Here is a 25,812-nt window from a genome sequence, read left to right on the forward strand (position 1 = left end):
TTTCACTGCTGAAAAACAACCACCACCAAAGGAAATGGTGCTAAATGCCAGATGTTTTCAGTTTGTAGCACTTTCCTAAATGGCAATAGCTTTAAAGTTAGGACACGCTAAGCATTTTACTTAATACACCCGCAGTGCTCAAAAAGGGGCAAATTCATGTTTTTCTAGGGGACATTTGATATGAGGTCTTTGCTTTCCGCCTAAAGGTAAGTCCACATTTAATTCACGTCTAGTGTGCTGCATGGTGTTTTTTTAATTGCAATGTCAAGGTAATTTATACGTTAAATTTAAACCTTTAGTTCAGGTTAAGATGTAAAAACTATTTTATTATCAGCAGCTGCACATACAAAAGGACCATGGAGCTGGAAAAAGCACGTTATTAAACTTTGTTCTCAAATGCGTGAAAAATCACACATTCCTTTATTAACAGCAATTTCAGAGAGGGAAGGGAAAAATGTTTGAAGCTTGCATGGCATTTTTACGAGCACTGGAAGTCGGCTCATGCAAATCCCTGAATCTCTCCTCTACCTCATTACAGGGCTTCAGATTTATGTGACAAGGTGGTTTTAAAGCTCTCCCATAATTTAATGCCAACATTAAAAATACAAGTCCTTTTTAACCTTTTCTAATATTTTTTAACCTCCATAGATTTTCCTGTAAAATATTGAAGTTCTGCCAAACTACCACTTCTATATCATGACATGTATTTTTCATGGGAAAATGTATCATAAATATGTTATTGGGCAACCCATGACGTCAAGAAGGGTAGCCATGGCTTACAAGATGATGTTAATCCTGGCATAACGTTTGGTAGCCCTGTCACTCTCCTTATTCTTATGTCTCATGTAATGATGCCTGGTTACTGTACATTGTTCCTAGGTACCTGACTCCTGGGATCTGGATTGGGAGATTCTGACAAGCTGTGAGGCAGTCAGATGCTGAAGTGCTTGGAGTGACCAGGGGCGGTTATTTCTCTCTAAAATAAACAAGATTTATCATTATCCAAGTGCCCTATCTTCCCAAAACGTATAACTCCTGGTTTCAGGTATAGTGAAGAAAACACCAGCAAGAGAAAGTAAGAAGGGCTCTCTGAACACTGATTAACCACCTCTTGTTTTCACTACTTGCCCATCAAATACCTCTCAACAAACTGCCTGTAAGTTGTGCAGGGACATATGCTGGGAGCGGGGTAGACTAGGACTCTGCTGGGCAAACTGTACATATCACACCTCCCTCTCCACACATTCAACTCAGGGCCGGTGTTTTCGCAGACCACGCTATGGGCAGGAAGTAGATTAGCCCCCCACCTCCTTCTTTGCCCACATTTCATCTTAGCTGTGGCCTACAACTTGCTATATGAAGATAAACAAGCCGCACACTATTAATTGCATTAACTTTTCGAAATTAATTTTTTTCATATTTAGTTATAGCGAGGGTAAAAACACAACTGCAAGTATTTGAATGCGAAGAGAAACATCGAACACTAATTTAGTACTTGCAAACATTTAACCAAAGAGAAGGTCTTCAGGTTTAAAAAACAATAATTAGAGATTCGGGTACTACCGACACAGACGTTCACTACCTGGCTGGCTGCTGTCCTGCCCGACTCATCTTCCTTGCCGCCCTGAAGTAAAATGGGTGAGTACTTTTGTAATCATTGGCCAGGCCTTGGCTGTTTACACAAACTTCCCCACTTCTCCACCGCTCTCACCTGGATCATCCCCATCGCAGCTCATTCGAGCAGGTGCCAAGGGGGTGAGATGGGAGAGGGAGATGATCTTAAACAAAGAGGCTTGCAGCCTGTGTAAGAATAATTAATCGAGGAGAGGCTGGGTCGCTGGACCAAGCTCAGAGGGTGAGCACTGCAGCAGACAGCTCCTGCAACCCTCCGAAGGTCAGAGTCCTAGGTGTGTGCCCAGATTGGCCATGCTAAAAGCCAGACCTAACTCTACCCCAAGACAAGATAAGACCATCGCTCTGGTCACTTTCCCACAAAACAAAATGACTCCCACACAGGATCACCACCAAAACAACATTCGACCAATCATGCCCTCCCCATAGTGCACCATGCTATTCATCTTTGGGCCCTCCATAGAGTAATAAGTGCTATATTAATGCTCAATACAGTGATACGCGACTTGTGTCTCAAACTGTGTATTTAAATGAACTTCATGTTGCTTAGAATGTGTGCATTCGCACTATAGACACAGTTAATTGATGAGCTTCATTTTGCTGCCAGTCTTGTTGTTTGCACTTTGTGCATATTAAAATCAACTTTATTTTGCTTACAACTTGTGTCTCGTGGCTGGTGCATATTTCAATCAATCCATTTCATCAACAACTTGTACCAAGCATTGAGTACTTATTTAAAAGAAATTAATTTTGCCCACAATGTGTGGTCGCAATTTGTGCATATATAAATCTACTTCATTTTGCTTACAACTTTGGAGTGGGTGCATTTGTAAATGAACGTATTTATTTATTTTGTTTAAAGATTTATAATGTGCATTGGTACCCCCAGGCGTATACCGGCGCAGAAGCAGCAAGGTAGGGAATTTTGGAAGTAGGAGATTTAAAAAGCCAGGGGCCTCATTTATGAGGCCGTGCGTCACTTTTACGCCGCCGGTGCGTCACTTTTTGGGACGCACCAGCAGCGTAAAAAATGCGCCTTGTTGCGCCATATTGACAAAGTGACGCATCTAGGTAGATGCGTCACTTTGTAAACCCCTGCGCCACATTATACCTGCACCAGGTATAATGTATGCAAGGGGGGCGTATTGACGCAAGGAAGGGTCGTAGAAGTGACGCAGTGAAATCTATGAGATTTCACTGCGTCACTTTTAGGACGCCGTTGCGTCAAAATCTTGCGCCTGCCTCACAGCAGGCGTAAGACGGATGCAGGCCCTTTCACATGGGGCTTGCCCCATGTGAAAGGACGCATTGCTGGAGTTGCGTCACTTTTGTGACACACTCCAGCAATGCGTCACTTTTGCGCTTACAGATACGTCAGAAATACTGACGTATCTGTAACTCCTTGCGACATGATGCGTCATAAATTAAATATGACGCACCAGGAATGTCGCAAGGAGTGCGCACTGAGAAGTGACGCATCGCTGCTTTCACGCAGCGATGCGTCATTTCCCATAAATGAGGCCCCAGGTCTTCAAACCATTGTGAAATGCAAGTAGTGACGTACAAGTCCTCAAATGCTCTAGAAGGGGGTTCTATAATTGTGGGCCCAAATAAGAAAAGGAAGGATCTTTCATTAAGGCCTGGCAGAATCTAGGTCATTAAACAAGGCTTGATTCAGAGATCTCAAAGCTCGAGTGGGCTGATAGGGCACCACCAAGTCCTGAATGTAGCGGGATCCCAGTCCAGCTTTGGCCTTGAACACAAGGCATAAGGATTTTTTTTATTTTTTATTAAGTTTGATTTATTGAGGAAAAGAAAAAAGGGGGGGAATGAGGGAGGGGGTGAAGGAGAAGAGTTACATTAAGCGGATGGAAGAAATAAACAATATAATAATAATTTCATAAAAAGTAAGCATTACAAGCATGAAGAATTATGAACACATCATAAGTGTACAAGTACAATAAGTAAAACACAGTGTATTGAGACTTAATAAGTATAGAAATCAACTAAAAGGAAAACAAAAAAAAACAGGTAATAAGAAAATCACGGGGTTTGTGAACTTCAACTGTTTCAGGATCGGGAGAGGGATGAACAGGGGCAGAGGAAGAGATGTATGTTTCCAAAGGAAGCCAAATCAGGTCACGTTTGATAGCTAGGGAGATCAGAGATACATAATTGGTATCTAAACGATGGTTAAAACAGACTGCATTCCACCAAGACTGATATGAAATATTTGCAGCCTGTTTCCAATTAGAAGTGACGATATGAAAGGCTACGGCAATAAAAAGGTCAAGTAAAGGGTAGTGATTTGGAGAATGAGGAAGGTCCGGTGAGAGGGAGCCAAGAAAAACTTGTGGGGGTGAAAAGGGAACCTGAAACTGGAAAATCTTTTGTATTTGCTGCCAAACCAAGTGCCAGAGCTGGGAAGTAGGAGGGCATTCAAACAACAAATGTTTAAGACCAGCAGAAGGGCAGGGACAAGGCCAACAGGTAGAGGGAGTGTCTGGAGAAAAACGGATAAAGCAAGTGGAGTAAATAAAGTTCTGTGATAAATGAAAAATAAAGTTTGGGTAGTGTTAGCAGCTCTAGAGGTCTTATGAAGTTTAGTCCAAATTTTATCCCAAAAAAGTACAGGCCAATTCTGAGAAAAATCCAACTCCCATGCAAGTTCAATGCGATATTTCAATCTATCTGTAGTATAACGGAAAGAATTATATAGAGCGGATGCAGAAGGAGAAGTCTCCAGTAAAAGAGAAGTGGATCTGCGATCTAAAGGAACATCTTTGGAGGTTGAAAGAGATTGAAGATAGGAGAGCAAGACTGGATAAAGGGAATTGTATTGCGATCGGGCAGAAGCAGGCAAAGAGAAAAGAGATTGAAGATCCTGAAAGGAGAGAGGCGTATCTTGAGAAAGTAATTGAGAAATCCAACATATTCCTCGAGAGTGCCAAGTTTTCCAATAAATGGTACGATTACGGATTTTGAGAAGAGAGTTATTCCAAATCGGTTGTTCGTGAATGGATAGGAGGGATGGATAGGAAGAGGTTAAGTAGGGAGAGAGAAGATTACAGGAATGCGAAAGAATAGGCGAGCGAAGACGAGATAAAGAAGACGTAAAGGACAAGAATTCACGAAAGGTAAAAGGAGAAATGAAAGAGGATTCCATACTTAGCCAGACAGGAGGATAAGGAGGCAGATTAGATGAAAACCAGCGAGTCGATTGCTTCAGGGAAAAAGCACGGTGGTACTGTTTGAAATCAGGAAAACGTACTCCAGATTGAGCTTTGTCCTTACGCAAAGAGGCAAGAGCTATTCGAGGACGTTTACCGTTCTATAAGAATTTCAGTAATAAAGAGTCAATCTTCTTAAAGAAAGAAAGAGGAATGTGTAAAGGAAGCATGGAAATAGTATAAAGAAGCAAGGGGGATAGCAACATCTTTATAGAGTTGAGTCGACTCCACCAGGACAAAAAGAGCGGGATGCCAACGAGTGATAGCCGTGTCCATTTTCTAGTAAATATAATCAAAGTTTAGTTTGAGAGTATCAGATAATAGAGGAGCAAACCAAACCCCTAGGTATTTGATTTTGGATGGTTTGCCATGAGAAACCTGTACAAGAAAAGAGATGTTTCTGACAAAGAGGATTCAAAGGTAAAATTTCACACTTGTCGGCATTCAAGCGATAACCGGAAAAAGCAGAGAAGGAAGAGACCTGCTGAAGAAAAGAAGGTATAGAGGTGGCAGGGTCGGAAAAATAAAAAAGAATATCATCGGCATAAACCGAGAGTTTGACTTGTTGGGAACCAAAATGAAAACCGGAGATAGTGTCATCTAAGCGAATTTTAGTAAGGAAGGGTTCTAAGCCTAAAACAAAAAGTAAGGGAGATAGGGGGCAACCTTGTCGAACCCCTCTATGTAAAGAGAAATAATCCGAGGACATTCAATTAACAAAAATAGAAGCTGGAGGATCAGAGTAGAGTAAAGAAACAATAGAAATGAATTTAGGAGGAATACCAATCCAAGTAAAGCCTGAAACATGAAGTCCCACCCAATCCTATCAAAAGCCTTCTCCGCATCTAGAGAGATAGCTGAGAAAGAAAGAGTCAAGGAAGAAGATTTGCTAAGAATGTTAAGAAAAACCCGGGAGTTATCAGAGGAGAGACGCCCCTTGACAAAACCAGATTGTTCTGGGTCGATTATATCCGGTAAAAGGGGGTCCATGCGTAGTGCTAATATCTTCGCTTGAATTTTGTAATCGGTGTTAACCAAAGATATTGGTCTATAATTTTTGCACAAGGAGTGGTCCTTATCCTCCTTTGGAATTAAGAAAATTAAGGCTTGTTGAAAAGAACCGCTAGAAGAACCTGCATCAGAGAAAGATTGAAATAAGAGTAAAAGTTTAGGAAGAAGAAGAGAGGCAAAGTGGCTGTAAAATTCAATAGTAAACCCATCCGGGCCTGGAGATTTACCATGACAAAGTTTAGATACAGCATGGGAGTTTTCAGAAAGCGAAATGTCCTGTTCCAAAGTGTGGAAGTTAACATGTGAAACCGAGGAAGGTGGAAGAGATTGAAAGTAAGAGAGGAGATCATCAGACGTTGGAACCTGTTCTGGGGTATAAAGAGTATCGTACAATTTGGCAAATTCAGTGAGGATATCTTTATCCTTAAATGTGGATTCACAGGAAGAAGTTTTGATAGATTGAATTTTTGTGCGTTCCTTACGAATCTTTAAGTAATTGGCCAGAAGCTTCCCCATTTTATTCTTACCCCCATAGTATCTAGAATTACATTTTAGCAGAATATTAGAAGCAGCATCTGTTGTGAATTTGTTAAAAGAGATTTTTGCTTCAAGAAGAGCCTTAAGGGAGAAATCAGATTTAGAAGTGTAATAAGCAAGTTCTAAAGCTTTAATGTCAGCCAAAATTTTCTCTGACTTGGCCTCTCGGAGTTTCTTCAGCCGAGACACAAAGTTAATAATAAAACTCCTAGAGGCTGCTTTGAATGAATCCCAAACCATAACAAAAGGGGAGTCAGGGGTTTGATTTAAAAGAAAAAATTCCTTGGCAAAGGCAGTGAATTCAGTACAAAAAGTGGGTTCCAAAAGTAAAGCATTATTAAATCGCCATCTGCCAGAGTTGGGAGAGAATGGGAGTAGGTCAAGATCTACAAAAACTGGGGCATGGTCAGAGAGTAAAATGGAGCCATTTTCAGAACGAATAGCGTGTTGGGATAAGGATTTACTGAGAAAGATATGGTTAATGCGGGATTGGGATTGATGGGGAGGGGAGAAAAAACTGTATTCTCTAACATCAGGATTGCACAGTCTCCAATTATCTACTAAGGCGTTATTTTGAAAGGAGTTCACAAACTGCATGTGCATTCTAGAGGGAACAAAAGTGACTTTTGAGTGTCGGTCAAGGAAGGGATCAACAATCTGATTACAGTCTCCAGCGAGAAGTATGTAATCTCCAGAAAGGGAAGACAACTTGGAAGAGATAGTAGGCCAAAAGGATCTATCGATTCCAGTAGGAGCATACACATTAAAGAGGGTGAGTGGAATGTTATCGATGAGTAAATTAACAATGAGCCAACGGCCATCAACATCACATTCATGAGTAATCGAGGAAACATTTAACTTTTTATGTAACAAAAGTACAACACCATTCTTCCTAGACGTCGTAGGAGAACAAAGAACATGACCCACCCAACAACGTTTAAGTTTCAAAGCCTCCGGTTCAGCAAGATGAGTCTCTTGAAGAAGGGCAACATCAGTTTTATTTCTTGCTAAATGTGAGAGAACCCTCTGTCTTTTAATGGGATTATTTAATCCCTTAACGTTCCATGTCGTTACACGGAACGAAGCGATTTAGAAAAACAGCTGAGAGCAACATGCTCAGTACTGCATAAGAAATACAAAGGAGAGAAAATGAGAAAAATAGAAGAGAGCAGTGAAAGGATAGAGGAGTCAAGGATGAGAACAATGTTAAATCCAGAAAAGAAGAAAGAAGAGCGGAGAAGAAGAAAATAAAGAAATAGAGAAGACGAAGAAAAGAAAAGTTGAGAAGAGTCCATGATAAGAGAAGTAGGAAAGAGGACAGCAACAATAGCGAACAAGGAGACAGGAGATGTCCAAAACGAACGACTGAAAGACATACTTACGAAAATGAGAAAAACCAAACAGAAATGGGGGATGGTGGTGGCAGGAGACGACGACGACAACATCCAGAGCGAACACCAAACCTCAATTACTATGACATCAAAAGGCAGCACAAGGAAATAGTAAGGTAAAACAGGGTGACGAGGTGAAGGGGAATACCTGTTGAAAGAAGAGAAACATTAGGATAAATACACGGGTTAAAAATAAACAAGAAGAGAGATGGGTTGAACAATAGGTGTACAGAAGAGCAAAGGCGAATATAAGGACAACATTAGGTACTTCATAACATCAACAGTGCGAACGATGAGAAGACCAGAGCCATATTATAATGAGATTGAAAAGAAAGTTAACAAGACCAGTCAACCGGGGTTGGACATATCCATCACATCAGGACCATGCCGACGAAGAAAAGCTTGTTGGGCTGCAGGATCCTCGTAGGTGGTTGTTTTGTCTTTATAAGTAACCTTAAAGAGACAAGGATGCAAGAGACCATATCTAGCATTAAGGGCTCTGAGTTGTGGCCTCATGTCCAAGAACTTTTTCCTGCGATCCGCGGTGGCCTTGGAGACATCCTGCGATATGTAGAGACGATGACCTTCCCAAGTGATCTGTTTCTTGAGTTTGGCGGCTGAAAGGACCTGAAGAAGGTCAGTATATTGGAGGAAAAGCATGATAACACCTCTAGGCTTGGTAGCGACCTTAGGACCAAGACGGTGAGCTCGTTGAATGTTGATGGAAGATAGGGCTGGTGCATCTAAGATCTTGGCAAGGAAGGACTGGAAGAAGGCGGTAGGGTTAGACCCTTCTGAAAGTTCCGGAAGGCCGTATAGGCGTAGGGTGTTCCTGCATTTCCTGTTTTACAAGTCTTCTGTCTGTCGCTTAAGTAGTAGTATTTCCGCCTCCATGGACGGAATACGGGAACAAGAGGACTGCAAGGAATCTGTGGATTGTTCCAAGGTGAGAACACGCGTATCCAGAGATGAGCACTTCTCCTGCATTGCCTGCATATTTTTGGTGGTGGCTTCCATAAAAGGTTTGAAAGCAAGTAGTTCCTCTAATATGAGATCCATAGAGGAAGGGGAGAATGAACTCCCAGGAGAAGGTGGATCTTTTTTGAGGCGCTTAGAAGAAACTAAAGAGGATGACGCTTTACCCACGTTGTAAGCCTTTGGAATGACTCCATGTGCTGAGTCAGATTTTGATGACCTACCCTCCTCCATGTCTTGAATAGGTGAGTCAGAGTCTGAACCGACTGGGACTTTAGATGTGGAGTTGAGCTTCAAATTGCGAAGTTTCCCCATGAAAGCTCAGAGAAGCAATTGAGAGGAAGCAATGAGGCAAATGAAAATAAGCAGGTGTCCAGGCACAGCGGAAAAAGAGCAAAATGCAGGTACTTTAGTAGCACAAAAAGATAAGGTTTAGCAAAATGCCATGAATTTCTGAGAGAAAAGCAAGGTCCGCAGTGTCATGTGGTAATCATGAGAGGGCAACATCACAGCCGGGAGGACAAAGCTGAATGAGTCATAGCAAAAATGAAAAGTTCACACAAGCGCCTTTGCGTGATATGGAAGGAGTGCCATGCAGGCAGTAGATAATGAAGAGGGGTTCGAAAAGCACAGAAAAAGCAAGCTGCTGTAGTCAAAGAGACCTTGTGGAGAGATGAGGGAATCCACAAAATGGCGGGCAAATCCAGAAATGCCAGGTCACACCAAGCGCAGATGAGAGTAAGTGTTGAGGAGCCACAGCAGGCTGTACACCAGGGCTCACCTCTGATGTAGGCCGTATTCAGGATGATTGTTTAACAAAGCGGCATATCAGGAGCCTCACAGGAACTTCTCCGCCGGCCGCCGTGTGGAAACGCGGCCGGCGCACAAATTGGCGGCTGCAATTATCAGGATCGGCACCTCCGTGAAAATCGGCAAAATACAATGCGGAACGGGGAAACAAAGAGGGCGAGCAGCGCACCTCACGTTCCGGTCCGCATATCCGCCTCACAGCATAAAAACAGCCCCTTTAGTGCTGCGAGGAAGAGCGAAGCAGTGAGGCTTGATGCGGAGCTCCGGAGTCACGCCGCCATCTTGGCCGGCGCTCAAGCCACGCCCCCCCCAGGCATAAGGCTTTAAATTGGATGCGTTTAGAGATTGTGAGCCAGTGCAGCTTATGGAGGATATGAGAGAACAAAGCAAATTCAGGAAGCCGGTGCAGTAGCCTAGTAGCCTTATTCTTTAATACTTGCAGCCGACAAATTGTTGTCATGCTGGTGCCCAGGTATAACACATTGCCGTAGTCTAATCTAGATTAAACTAGGGCCTGGATCTCAGTCCTTTGGGCTGGAATGGGGATTATCCATATTATCTTTCTTAGCCACCTAATCCCAGCAAAACAAGTGGCAGTCACCTTGGTCACTTGAGGCCTCATAGAAAGCATGCCACCCAACAAGAATCCCACGGTTTTGACCTTAGGAGATGGAGTCGACAGAGGCCCATGGAAAACCAGCCAATGTTGTGGGTCCTAGAGAGAGAAGTGCTTTCCCAGAATCATAACCTCCATTTTATCCCATTGAGCTTGAGCAAGTTTTCAGGCATCCATAGGAGATACAACTCAAGCCCAGGTTAAGACCAGAAGGTACATGATTCTGTGCAGATCAAACTGTAAAGATGATCTGTGTGTCATCTGCATTAGAAATTAGGGTCAAGCCACAACTCTCCACGACATCTGCCAAAAGGTGAACAGAAATTTAAATTGTTTAAAGTACATACCTCTAGCACTGTGTGCATATTTTGATCAACCTTGTTTTCCTAAAGCCATTTGATTTGAAAATGAGAATAAATGGTGTTGTTATGTGCGCATTTTAGAAAGCAATGTCTGCCCTTAGGTTTTTTTGTTTTCGATTGAGCAGATAACTGCACATCTTCTTTTACAGATGTTTGTACCTGAGGAGACAGTTTCCTTTTTCTGTGTTTCTCCTACTGCAGGTGTTGCATCCAGCATACCAAAAAGGCTGCAAATGTTACTCTCTAGCATAGATCATTGGGCCAAGACTTAATAGACAGTTGACTCGCATTATCACAACAGGCACCCCTCATTTCCACCATTGCCATCTACCAAAGGTAGTTGACTTTCCCCTTTCCAGTGCATCTTCGATCTTCTAACACATAATCATGACGTCCTAGTCTACAAATAGCATTCTACAATTAGAAGTTCATGATAATCAATATAGGAAATACAACCTGTTGTCTCTAATTTGTCATTGGAAAGAGAGAGCTATTTTTATCATTAAATGGCATTCTTAACTTAACCAGTGTACCACAAAGCTTACTTTAATAGAGGCCGTACACAAGTCAGATGTGTAATCAATCTGCCTGTAACAGACTTCTCTGAAGCGGGGCTTAAGCTCCATATGTTAAAAGCCAAATATATGCAGTCTCTATTTTCTAGACACTTACAAAAGGAGTGTGCCCTTAGGACAGACCATTTAACCCATTTCATCAACAATGTTCAGTGCATTGGGTGCATATTGAAACGAACCTCTTTTTGACAAACAACCTAAGGCTAGCAGATGGTGCATATTTATATCAATGTAATTTTACCCACAATGTTAACCTTAATCTGTGTGCACATTTAAATTTACTTAATTTTGCACTTCTCCTATTGCTTTCGCAGCTGACAGAATGGAGGCAAGGTAATATCCTCTAACCACTTTTCTCTTTTTCACCCTGAAATGTAATTCACTACTGGCAATGACAGTGGACATTGTTTGGGAGGAAAATCTAGAATGGAAAAACATGCCATCTGAGGTTAATCTAGAAAGAGGAAGGGTGTATCCGATTTAAGAAAAATATAGGGTTTGTATGAGGGATGAAGACAAAAGAGTAACTCAGTTTGGCTGATTAATACTTGTGCTGTTTTCCCTGGCTCCCGGCGCATTTTTTAGGGTGGGCATGTGATTCCCTCCCAGAGCCACTCTTGGCCCTGGGGATCCCATCTCTCCGGGCCCTGCAACATATTTAAGGGGGACAGGGAATGTATCCCCCTTCCTGGGCAAAAATTGGACCCGGGGACCCCATCCCCAAGTGCTCTGCACCATATTTAAGGGGAAAAGGGCACACAGCCCCCTCCCAGGGCCAATTTTGGCCCCAGGTCCCCATCCTTTGGTGCCCAGCCAATAAAGGGTGGTTGCCCTTGTGCACACTTAGGGCACCCTCCACACTATTTTTGGGGGCAGCAGACAGAGCGCAAAGGCCCCCACAGTGCCAGCCAGCTCCCCCATCCTGCAGAAGCTGGTATTGCTAACACCTTCAAAGAGCAGCTGTTAATGCTGCTGTTTGTGGGCAGGAGCAATCTTTTCATCCGTTTCCCTGCCTGTTTCACTGCAGGCAGTAAAACAGATGAAATATACACTCTAAGCGGGGGGAGCATTTTTCAGGCTCCCACCCACTGGGAGCGGTATTGGTGTTTGCTCCCGCTTGGTGGGAGATATAAAATTGCTTCAGCCAAGCGAGAACAAGCACAGGTTTCCATGTCCGTGCCAGTGTAGGAAGGGAAAACGCTTTGTCAAAGGGGCGGGCTTCCCAGGGCCATTATTGGCTCAGGGAGCTTGGCCCCGTGTCCCCCTCCCGCTTTACAAAAGAGGCCAGGGACAGGCAGCTGGGGTCCTTGGGCCAATGATGCCCAGGAAGGTGGCCCGCATGCCCCCTCTCCCCTTCACATATGCACCGGACCAGATAGAATGCAGGGCATAAATCAGCTCAGGGAGGGAGTCCACATGCACTCTTCATATATCCAGTCTGTCCCTGGGGATGGGGTGTCTGTCCCGTAATTGGCCCTGCTAGGGATCTGCGTCCCTCCCGATCACACATGTGGCCAGGCGACGGGGTGTGGGGACAACATACCTGGGAAGGGAAGCTACCATGCTTGTATTTTTTTTATTTTGCCATGGATTTGTGGTTCCCGCAAATATGCTGCAAATTTTTTTCGGCCCCAGGCGCTGTCCCTCTAGGATCCCACCACCCGGTCTAGGCAATCAGGTATTCCTACACTGTCCCTGTGTCTTTTCTTTAAACATTTTTTGCTTTAGGACTCGAGAGAGTCCTGAGTCTGAAGGTGGCTGCTACCACTTCCTGGTTGAGTTGGAGACAGCCAATCAGATCTTAGTTTGTTATCTGTCAGGATCCACAGAGATTCCACATCTCTAGATATACAATATTTTTTAGCACTAATTGCTCAAAATGTTCAGAACGGATTTACACCCAAAAGCATTCCTTCCGGACCTAGATTTAGCTTTCTGACAAATTTAATGTAAATCCCTTCAGTGGTTCAAGCTGTAGCTGTGACTTAAGTTCCTATGGGATAAATGAATAGGGAGAGCGCATTTTGGGACTCCCCTTTTTCTCAGCCCTTGCTTGACAGTTCACTCTGAAACTTTCCATGACAATCTAGGCAAAATACATAAATATGTAACTGTCCAACAATTAGTCTGTCTGTAATGCGCTCTTCGCACAGTTGGTGCTGGTGTCGAGGGTGGACTTGTACTTTGCATTTAATTATCACCAAAGAATCCACCGCACTCCAAGAGAGTACATTTCTTAATTTCAATTTGTTTTCACAAGTGCCATTTCCACCACAACCACCACCAACGGGTTTTAACCAAAAAGGTCTTGCTCACGGTGTCATGAGTCCATCATCATTTTCTATATTTGTACTGTTCTACCATTGCTGTACGTTATGAGGCCTTATGGGATTTGTAGTTTATATATAAAAATTATTACAAAATAAATATGTATAAGTCAAGTGACAATTGCCCATTTAGGTTCAATGCAGCAATTACCTCATTGATATCAAGTGACAACGTCTATCTAATGAATTCTCCTCTCTTCCCGAGTATTTTCACTCCTCAAATCATTTTTTTTCATTACAGATTGTAATGTTACTAAATCCTGTATTTTAGTATGTTATAATTTTTATATATTTTATTATGTTTAAAACATGAATATATGTATATACATTAGTGGCCTCATTTATGAAAAGTGACGCATCGCTGCGTGAAAACAGTGATGCGTCACTTTTCATTGCGCCCTCCTTGCGACACCAATGATGCGTCATATTTACATTATGACGTATCATTGCGCAAGGAGTTACAGATACGTCAGTATTTCTGACGTATCTGTAAGCGCAAAGGTGACGCATTTTTGGAGTGTGTCACAAAAGTGATGCAACTCCAGCAATGCGTCCTTTCACATGGGGCAAGCCCCATGTGAAAGGGCCTGCGTCAGTCTTACGCCTGCTGTGAGGCAGGCGCAAGATTTTGACGCAACAGCGTCCTAGAAGTGACGCAGTGAAATCTCATAGATTTCACTGCGTCACTTCTACGACCCTTTCTTGCGTCAATACGCCCCCTTGCATACATTATACCTGGCGCAGGTATAATGTGGCGCAGGGGTTTACAAAGTGACACATCTACCTAGATGCGTCATTTTGTAAATATGGCTCAACAAGGCCCATTTTTTACACCACTGGTGCGTCACGAAAAGTGACGCACCGGCGGCGTTAAAGTGACGCAAGGGCTCATAAATGAGGCCTTTTGTGTTTAATGCTTCAATATCATGAAATGCATCCAAATCATGTTTTAAAGGAACTCCTTCTGAATCGTAAAAGAACTATGCCATTTCACTTTGTTAATTGAGGAGGTGGTTTGTTTCACTATTTTTATGGGAAGTTGGAGTAATTCACTATGGTGGCTTTGACAAAAACTGTGGTGGTCGAAACGTGTCAGCCAGAACAATAAAATCAACTTGTGTTAATCCCTGGAGTGCCGGCTTTTTCTTGCTTGGGATGACAAACAAGAAGACTTTTTTGAATTTCAAAGAGGGCCCTGTTCCTGCCTCCTTGCACCGACCCCGTCAGGTGAATGCAGTCGGTATCAGCAGGACGAGCTGTTTACTAAAAGGAAACAGACTCCCACCGCCATTCTGTGCATTCCGATGATATGCAAAAGGAGCTTATTGCGGGATACTCGCTGAAGTGAATATTTGGACAGTTCACTCACATGGAATATGGCAGTGGCGGCAGCGAGTGAAAGTAGTAACCCACAAACTAGGTGAGAGGCTGCGGTGTGCTGTGAGCCATGTTCCCCGCTGGGACGCAGAGCGCAGTTGCCCGATGCTGCCTCATAGTCTCCTACACGAGGAGGTGGAATAGGCAGGAGTTCCTTTAAACGCAAGGATTTCTGTTTGAGACGGCTGGGTTTTCACCACGATAGTGGAGGAGTCATTTGTTGCCATTTTTTGGATACATTTAATTCTTGATTGATAAACATGTGTGAGGCAGTAACAAGAAGAATGGAGGAAGCGCGCAGCTTGTTCAATGAGAATGAACAAGGCATGTCATCAACTGGAGGTGACGCTGGAGGCAGTGAAGTTTTGGTCACTGGGACTTTGAAGCAACAATTGAATCAATTTGAACCGCTCTCCAAGAAATAGGTAAATAGGAGCTGAGAAGTGATCTCATTAAACAACTACATAGAGGTGGGACAGTCCAACGTGGCTTGCGCATTTTAATAACACCCACCTATCAAAATCCTCATCTAAGCTGCTGGTGAATGATCTACTCTCATGGCGTCTACATATTAAAACATGCTGGGCCTCCTGTCCAAAAATATGTGTCTTTGGAGTTGGAACAGTAAGTGGTGGATTTGAAAAAATTACAGGATACCTTTGATAAACATCTTGATCAAGAAGAAATGAAGGCTTTTCTAAAGGGACTGGAGACAAGACTAACAAAGTATGAAGAGGAAATCAAGATGAAAAAGAAATGCAAATTTATTAGTGACAGGATAGACTATGCGACAGGCAGAGTCTTGACTTTTTGGTCGCAAGTTTGATGCCGCAAAACTTGCAGACATACAAATAATTTAAGGCAACAGGAACAAGCAACCTCAGAATCTAGCTCTGATCCTTTTTCGGACTTGGAAGACAATATAACAAATACCCTGCCCTTCTCAACCTTGGAAGAATATTGTTTTTTTCTGGACAATCAAGGACCAAGAAGGAAACCACCAAAAGGAAATGGAGGCAAAGAAAAGGAGTAAAATTAGAAGGGGAGGAACAAGCATAAGGGAACACATTGTCGCATGAGAAAAACACTTGGCAATCCAAGAAACCAAGTAATGTGTGAGAGAAACCTGACATTTGTTAATTTATCCAAGCATCAGCTTACAGAAGATGAACGTTCTGTTTTAGAGCTAGGTTTAACATTTTGTCCTATAGCTAATTTTGCTTATGCAAAGGTGAGGATTGATCATTTTCTTTTTACTATAAAGTTGGCACTCTTTATAATGTTTAAACAACAGAAGTTGAGAGATATGTCACGGATGCAGGGAGGGGGTGAATATCTCTATCCAAGATACTTTAAACATGCGTGATATACCGGGACTAGGCCTCCTGCATGGACTTGAGAGAGGTGGTAGGAACTGGGATACTGAGAGAGAGTTACTTAGAAGCATGGGTTTTGAATCGGATAGAAACATTAGGAATGATTTCCGACCCACGTCCAGGTACAACCCCATCACACCACATAATAACATTGATACTTTTGGAGAAGTGGTGGCAAGAGATCTTTTGCAAGTTTGGGTAAAGAGCAGAAATGAATATGCAGCGTACTTGACACCAGGTCAGAGAACTGCTCTCACGACATTGCAAGGGGAAACCTCATTTGTGACTTCAATGGGAAGTTGCTTTGCACCCAATTTTGATGGAATTTTCATGGGATGGTGGGATGCACAACATATCTGGACTGAGGACAATCAAGAGTGAAAAAACGTGTGAGGTCAAGTGCACTCCTTTCATTTGCTGAAACTCTTTGTCAGTTTAATCCAGGTTTACAATGTTTGGCGTGCGCTCGATGAGCGGTCTGTACCAAAACCACGTGGTGAATAGATGCGAGTGAAATTGAAGCGAGTAACTTCAAGTTCGAGCGTGCCGCATTTGCTGGAACGGCGTATATCAAAAGTTCTTCAATAATTTCAAGTTTTAATCCTTTTATTAGTATTCAAATTGTTTTCTCAGTTGTGCTTGTTACAAAGTAGACCGTGAAAAGTATCTTTGCTTCTACACGGCAGCTGTTTTAAGAAACTTCGTGCTGTCGCATGCTTGTACTTTCAAACAAATCTTTGGTGATTCTGCTGGTTCCCAATGCATTTCGGGCTTATAATGTAGCCCTTCTTCAGGGGGATCACTACAAATTTAAACAAACATCACTGGTAAGTATAATCATGTCCCAACTATATTGAAAAAATAGCCTTCTTACATGTGCCGGTAAACATTTTCCAATAGACATTTTCCCTCTATGCGCTAAGTAAAGCGCTGTAACCTTTAACCAAAATCACGTGGATGTTATCCCGTTCTAATAAAACTGTGAATGTGGGCAATTCAGTTATTTCATACCTTCGATCGTGGTCATCGCGGCCTTCAGTTTCTAAAAATGAGTTCTTACGCTATTTTCCAACATACTCGTCATTAATGGGTGTTCCTCGTGACTCCGCCCTGCTATTTTCGACCAATGAAACGATAGGTAAAAACACCCTTATACTACGAGTCCCATAATGCCGTATGTGAGACCCCAATTAACCCACCACTTTTTTTTAAAACATTTGCAACGTTGTAATCATGCTATAACCTTGGTTTAAAGATAGTGCACTTGTGTGCCCCGCCCTCCCCAAATGGTGTTATACGTGTCAATGAATTGGGAACCAGCAGAATCACCAAAGATTTGTTTGAAAGTACAAGCATGCGACAGCAAGAAGTTTCTTAACACAGCTGCCGTGTAGAAGCAATGTTACTTTTCACGGTCTACTTTGTAACAAGCACAACTGAGAAAACAATTTGAATACTAATAAAAGGATTAAAACTTGAAATTATTGAAGAACTTTTGATATACGCTGTTCCGGCAAATGCGGCGCGTTCGAACTTGAAGTTACTCGCTTCAATTTCACTCGCGACAATCATGAGTGGCCACACACATAGCTTTCTGGACCCGGTATAGTGACGATTTGTTTATAATCTGGGATGGACTGTGTGAGCCTCTGGAGGCCTTCTTGGCCTGGATTAACCCAAACCAGCTAAATCTCAGGTTCACTTGGAAAATACACTAATCAGTCATGACATTTTTGGACATCCTTGTCACAGTAGTGAATGGGGTTATCCAGACAAAATCTTCAGGAAAGAAACGTCTGGAAACAGCACCTTGCATGCACGTAGCCATCACCTCCCCTCCCACCCCCAGTTTAAAATGGAGCATTCCCTATGGCGAGGTACTCATGCCCAAAAAGAACAACAGCACAATTGTAACCTTCGATGAAGAACAGGGGAAGGTGATCACTAGATTCAGGGAAAAGGGGTACCCGACTAGAGTTTTCAAATTGGCCTCTCTGAAAGCAAATGTGAGCAATAGAGAGAGTTTGATACAACCCCAACCCAAAGAAAAAAGAATGGATAACATCAGGATGATCACTACTTACAACAGTGAGTCAGACACAATAGGAAAGATACTGAATAAACATTGGAATCTGATAACATCTGATCAGGTCATTGGACAAGACATGAAACCACATCCACAAGTGTGGAAACTGCAAAGCCTGTACACATAGCAGAAACAGGAAGACATATAAAAAACCCATGGGCAAAGATGTAAAAATCAACAAATTCATTAATTGCAATAGTGATTATGTAATCTTTGTTTTGGTATTCCAGTGTGGTTTGCAGTATGTAAGAAGTATCATCTTTACGGTTAAGAAAAGAATCCTAGAACACCTTAGAGCTGTTAAAAACAAGGTACCTAGTTATCCATCTGCACAACATTGAAATTTGCTACATGCATCAGAAAATGACCGGATTTCCTTTTCTGGCATTGACAGTGTGGTGATGGGCAAGCGAGGTGGAGATATGGAACGCATCTTGCGGAGGCGTGAGTCCGAATACATCATTCTATTGAATAGCCGTCATCCTATGGGTCTCAATCAAGATGAGAAAATGCACCTTTATTTAGGCTGAACACACTACTCCAGTTTCTTCAATGATTGTGATTCACATACTTATATTTTTATTTGGTTATTAAATTCATTTCCAGATTTTTTGGACTATATAATATTCTGAGAGCTGCACATATTTTGTTCTGGGTGGCTAGTAATCATAATCATGGATAAATAGAATTGTAAAATGCTGCAGCTTAAATTTTGGAGGAATTGTTGGAAAGCTGCTGGGTGCACATTCAATATTAGCTTTGTGAAATCAGCATTTTTATATAACTATATTATTTTATTGAAATTGTTGGACAAGAGTTAATCCATTTTTTGAAAATGTGAAGTGGTGAATTTCTAGAAAAATGAACCAGTTGGCTGCGGGGCTAATTCCCCCGCTGTGCTGGGGGCAGGGGGGCGCTCACAGCGCCCTGGTGCTCGTGACGAGCTCAGCTCATCATGAGCCACGGTGACCATGTGCTCATGACGAGCTGAGCTCGTCATGGCCACACCCGTTTTCATAGAATGTTCAGCACAGCAGGGGAATTAGCCCCGCGTGTGAGCGTTCTGACCGGTATGACGAGCTCAGCTCGTCATGTGCACACGAGCACCGTGGCTCATGACTAGCTGAGCTCTTCATGAGCGTCCAACAGGTTAAAATGTTGTAATTTGCTATTTACTCACTGAGCTGGTGTATTTTAAGGAATTTAATGCTGTGGTAGTGAAAAAAGAGAGAAAAAAGGGAAGATATATTGAATCTAAAGATATTGAAATACAGGATTAAGTAACATTACAATGTGTAATGAAAAGAAATTTGATTTAAGGAGTGAAAATACTCGGTGAAAGAGTAGAATTTAGAAGGTAGACGTTGTCACTTGACATCAATGAGGTAATTGCTGCATTGAGCCTAAATATGTGATTGTCACTTGACTTATACATATTTATTATGTAATAATTAGTATGTACTGTATAATGTTTAAAACATGAATATTTGTATATACATTTTGTGTTTAATCCTTCAATATCATGAAATGCATCCAAATTATGTTTTAAAGGACTCCTTCTGAATCCTGAAAGAACAATGTAATTTTGTACATTACCACAGTCTTTTCACTATGTTAATTGACAAAGGGGTTTGTTTTATATTTGTATGGGAGGTTGGAGTAATTCACTATGGTGGCATTGACAACGACCATGGTGGTCGAAACGTGTCAGCCAGAACAATAAAATCAACTGGTGTTAATCGCTGGAGTGCCTGCTTTTTTTGTTCTTGCGTGGGATTACAAACAAGAAGACTTTTTTGAATATATGTATCAGTTGCACTCGTGTCCCTCTCCTTTCGGATTCCCAAAGCAGGCACAGGCACCATGAGATTTCCAGTCAATTCATTTAATTAACTGCACAAACAACTAGAGACAACATATTTTGGCGGTAGCTCCCACCCTGTTCACGTAATGCAACCGCAATTTTCTGTTAACTTACATACTCCAGTGCTCACCTGTGCTTTGTGTGGATACTGAGGAAATACTCTTAGCAGTGATCAACTAAAGTGCTGTGTGCTAAATTAAAGTGCTTTACATTTCTTGATTAAATAAGTAAAGCATGTCCCACGTAGCAATGTATTGAATCACAATTCAAATATAATTACTTTTACAAAAATGGAACTCATGCACCAATAAATTAGGGCATTCAGGTTTAATAAACAGGTTATCACGCTCGTAGCAGTACTTATATGTGGGTTGGGTTAGAGCAATCCCTTCAAAATGTATTGCACCCTGCATAATACAAGATCATTCCACCCCAGTGGTCACCACAGTTCCAAAATGAAAAACCTCTGCACCTGGCTGGTTTTAGCAAGTGCCACTGATCTGTGTAAAATCTTTTTGTCACAATTGCAAATTCTTCCCACAAATTTAGCACCATTGGGTATTCGCTGCAACCTGTATTTCTTTTACTGCCATGCCTGTTACTTATAAGGGGTTGAATAAGCTGGATTCCATACCAGTGTCTAGGCTATTTGATCTTAATAGATGTTGTCTGGTACTCAGACTTTTTTTTTTTTTTATAAAACTCATTTCTGCCCTGCCTAGAAATTACTCTCTTGGGTCATAAACTGAAAAACAAATTAGTGCTCACTGTGATAACTGAACTAAAAATGAAATACAAAAATCTACACCTCTGTAGTTTGCGGCCTAAATCATTACCTGTGGCAAAGAGAAGCTGGGAACCAATGAGTAATACATATCTTACACAACAGGCGCACATACATTTTTTCGTCCGAATTCAGACCATTCTGCACTTTACTGTTCAACATTGTAATGTACCGAGACTCCAGTCTCCGCAGTTTCTGTTCCCTATAGCCTCCCCTCAAGTTCTTTGGGACCGAATCTATGACATAATAGATCCATTTTTCAGTACATCTGCTCTGCTTATGTACTGAACAATGGAAGACTTTATCAGCCCGGAAAGACATGGACTCCCAAACTGCCTTGCAAGTCTCCGTAACTGAACAGCCAACACAGCCTCGTGATGGTGAGTGCATGTCTGCCGCTGAATGGGTTTCCATTCGATGCAACCTCATTAGTGTTTGAGGTCCGGGGGTTTCAAAATTTACTTTGGCAGCTTTTATAAATGACAGTGTGCAACTGAAGAAAACGGTAGGCTTGTAAGGAAATTCCTTTCTTTTATATTATGCAGCAATATTGGTGGAAAATAAACTCGCACATAAAAGGGCCTAAGAAAATATGAATAAAGTGGGATGTTTCAAGCAAATGATAATTGCACTGAGCTTAAAGTCATTATATCAACTTCCCACAGAGACATTGGGCAACAAACTAACAACAAACAACAAAAAACTTGAATTATATCAATAATAGTGCGAACACCATAATTATTAATAAAACGGAAAACAACTAGAGGACTACAAGTACCAAAATGCCTGAAACCAATATAAGGTATGTCAGCACAGGATGTTAATGAATATCATATCATATCATATCATATATGAATATCATATCCAGCCACCATGAGTAAGACCGAAATGGTTGAAACACGTAGGTGATATGCTGGTTACATTTGCCAAATAAAAGCTGTCAGATTGAAGCCCCCTGGGAGTGCAGCATTGTACTTTTGCACTTTTTGTCTGCTGAAATTTAAAAATATATACATTTAGTAGGCAACATATTTTTTTTTACCAGTATAAACCTATCCTCAATCTGCTGTGTCACACCCACTCTGAGGGCATCAACTGTCCAAATTATATGCAAGCAAACTTAACTCAAGTATGTATGTCGTTCTTCATCAATATTGAGAGCATACGGTTCATGCCATCCATATCTAGGTTGAATCTAGTTTCTGGTTGTCTCAAAACACATTCTCTATCTGCTCCTCTTATACTTTTAGGAACCTGTGCTAAGACACTAACTCTTAACTGGGACTCCTCTCCAGCCTGAAATTGGCTAAAATATCTGGTAACTTGGTAACTGAAATCACCATCTTTAATCACCCTCAAATGTTGTAAGATTCATTTATGTACAGGCAGTGTGGTGCTACTGCAATATGTCTTTGGGCAGGGATATGTTAATTGGCATACCACATATGTACTTCTGTAGGGCAAACTACGCTCAACCTTGATGTTTTTATTGAATGGTGTTTTAATTGAAGAAGTTTTCACTCCATGCTAGCATGCCTTGCATTTATTACATTTCACAAACCCCTCCCCAGGGGTAAAGCCATGCCAATTCATTCTAAGCATTTCTTATATAACTCCTCACCAAGTGGTCTAACATTGACCAAGGACGTCTGTAACAACTGAGGGGTCTCCTGTGAATATTCTGTCCAATTACAGGGCCACTTCTAATGATGTGCCAATGTTTACTAAGGGTAGCCCTTAGTCACAAAATGTCATGGTTATATTTTATGACAACTTGCCGTCTCTTATTCATCTCTTTCTTCCTCGTAGCTGTAAATAATGCTGGTTCTCATGTGCACTGTCCTGCTCCTTTGGAATATAAAGCCAGATTATTCTTACTGTACCCTTTTGCCTTAAATATGGTTATCATTTGTCTTTCTATTTCACAACATTCCTCATTCATACTACATACTCTTCTGGCTCTGTAGAGCTCACCAAAAGACATACCATTAATAAGTGACACAGGTTGGAAACTATTAGCATTTAAAATGATGTTGCCTGCTGAGGCTTTCTGTATAGTGTCACTGATGTCTGTGCATCTACACTTACTAACACCACCAGGAACTCCAACTCTCTTCCACTTATTTTGTTAAGAAAAATTAAATTTAAATTATTATTTATCTCATCTACAAAAAGGTCTGCTTCTGCCTTGCTGCCTTCTCATATCACAAATAAGCTCTCTATGAAATGTACCTATAATGTGATGTGCTCCACCTATTTTTCCATTGTTTCATCTCTAATCACCTGCTCTTCCCACCATCCTATATTCAGATTTGCATAGCTGGGGCAAAACAGGTGTCCACTGCTGATCGCCGGGGATAAACAGACAGATAGATAGATAGATAGATAGATAGATAGATAGATAGATAGATAGATAGATAGATAGATAGATAGATAGATAGATAGATAGATAGATAACCCAGGTGCAGAAAGAAATACATTTTTGATTTGCTAATAGAATAACTTTGATGCCATTTGACGAATCTTCACAAAACACTAAAATAAAGTCTCATCCACCTCAGCTCCTTCCTGGAATGTTTTGGCGATCTGTCAAGCAGGGGGTGAGAAATAGCAGCAGTCCCAAAATGTGGTTACACCTTGCAATTCATTAATTATGGAGAGGGGGTGTGGGCCCCTCCTTGTGTCTCTGACCCCATCCCTCAGAGCCGATTATGTTTTTAAGAGGAGGGGGTGTGCAGCCCCACTAAGTCTCTGTAAGGGCCCAAGGACTACATCCCCGTGCCAGTTTATTTATAGACAGGAGAGTGCCAGTCCCCTCTCCGAGCCATAGACAGGCCCTGTGGACTCCTTTCCTCAGGGACCAATCAAAGAAGTGTCCTGGGAAAGCCATCCCCAGGGGCACTGCTCTAAAATACAAACTTAATTTCCTGCCCACAGTCTGATGGGCAGGGAGCACAACTTTTCTCTTGCCGGGTGGGAGCAAAAACAAAAGCTGCTCCTGTCAGGTGGGAGCAAAGCAATGTAGCTGGCACCTACCGGCACCCAGCAGGGGTGCTGGCTGGGGAGCCAGCAGGGGTGGTGGGGGCCTTAGAGCTTCCATGTGGCTCCAACATGTGGCATGCTGTGGGTGCCTTGGGTGGCCCCCAGGATGTCCAATTTAAAATATTGGTTGGCTCCCACCAGCACAATCCATGGGTGCTAGCTGCAGAACTGTCAGGGGCCACAGGGGCCTTGGAGCTCCCACTCAAAGCCCCCATGTAATTACAAAGTATGGATGTCTTGGATGGGATTGAGCACCCATAAACATAAATTGGCAGTGAGTGGCAGAAACTGCAAATTTTATTAGTCACAGCTCCAAGAAAGGAGTACACTGAAATGCCTAGCAGGTCTTTTTATCTGTATTTTGGGATCCTGATGTTGCCCCTACAAGGGGCAGAAGCACCACCAAGCATTTTTGTAATGTTCTGGACAGTCAGGGAGCGTTGCAACCCAATCCCACGCCGAGCACAGCCTAAGGCCTTGTGTGGCTGTGGGTTGGGCGCCTGCTGGGTTGTGTGCAGGGTCTGGCTACAGGCCAGACCCTGCACCCAACCCCATGCCACAAACAGTGATGGAAATCATACTTTATGTTAAAAAATCCCAAATACAGTATCTGAAAAAAAGGTTAAAGTGATGTTATATTTCGTATTAGACCTGGCATTCTTGACGTGGTTTTCCCAGTCTTTTTGCTTCTGCCTCCTGTATTTTTCACTGTGTTCTGGACTTTGTTTTTACTGATCTTTTAAATCTTAGCTCTTTACCACTACTGTTTAGTGCTAAAGTGCAAGTGCTTCCTGTGTAAATTGTGACTATGGTTGGTTATCCATGATTGGTATATTTGATTTAATGGTAAGTCAAACCCTTGCGTGTGCCCAGGGTCTGTAAATCAAATGTTACTAGTGGGACTGCAGCACTGATTGTGCCATCCACATGAGTAGCCATGAGTAAAGTTAGGAGTCCTAACTTTACTACTCCTAAACTGAGAAAAATCCTAACTTTAAGACTTTCGGTATTCACAGAAGGCATTTAGGAGTCCTAAAGTTAGCAGTCCTAACTTTACTACTCCTAAACTGAGAAAAATCCTAACTTCAAGACTTTCGGTATATACAGAAGGCATTTAGGAGTATTAAAGTTAGGACTCCTAACTTATGTGAATACCGAAATGAGTAAGTGCCTTCTGTGAATAGCAAAATTGTAGTAAGTTTAGGATTTTGTCCTAGGTTAGTTCTGTGAATAGGGCCCAGTGTCTTCCACCTGCTTCCTCAAGCTGCACATGCCCCAAAATATCTTCAAATGGCTCCCAGGCTCCACCAGATGCACTGCCACTAATCCCTCGTCACCAGGTGCTTGGACTATGGCAACACACTTTATGTAGGAGTCAACACACACCTCCTGAAGAGACAGCAGACTATTCAGACTTCGGTGGCCAAACTCATCCTTGACCTCCCCAGATGGAGCCACATCACCCCTCACCTGTAGAGGGTCCTCTGGCTCCCTGAGCACAGCACAAGAGATGCCATACAAGATTCTGATTCACGCGTACAAAGCCCTGCACAACCTAGGACCAGCATACATAAACCACTGCCTGAGCCTCCACCGGATCTCCAGACTCCTGCAATCTGCCTCCCTCTCCCTTACTCACATCCCTGCATCTGCCAAAGAAGCAGTGGAGGACAATCCTTCTCCAACCTCATCGCGAAGTCCTGGAACAGCATCCCCCTTCCATTCCCGAATTCACCCTATCTTCAGGAGTTCGGAAAGGGACTTAAGAACTGGCTATTCAACTGAAATCACCCAAGCAGCTTGATTCTCAGTGCCTA

Source organism: Lissotriton vulgaris, chromosome 3_1, assembly GCF_964263255.1.
Source record: "Lissotriton vulgaris chromosome 3_1, aLisVul1.2, whole genome shotgun sequence".
Lineage (NCBI taxonomy): Eukaryota > Metazoa > Chordata > Amphibia > Caudata > Salamandridae > Lissotriton > Lissotriton vulgaris.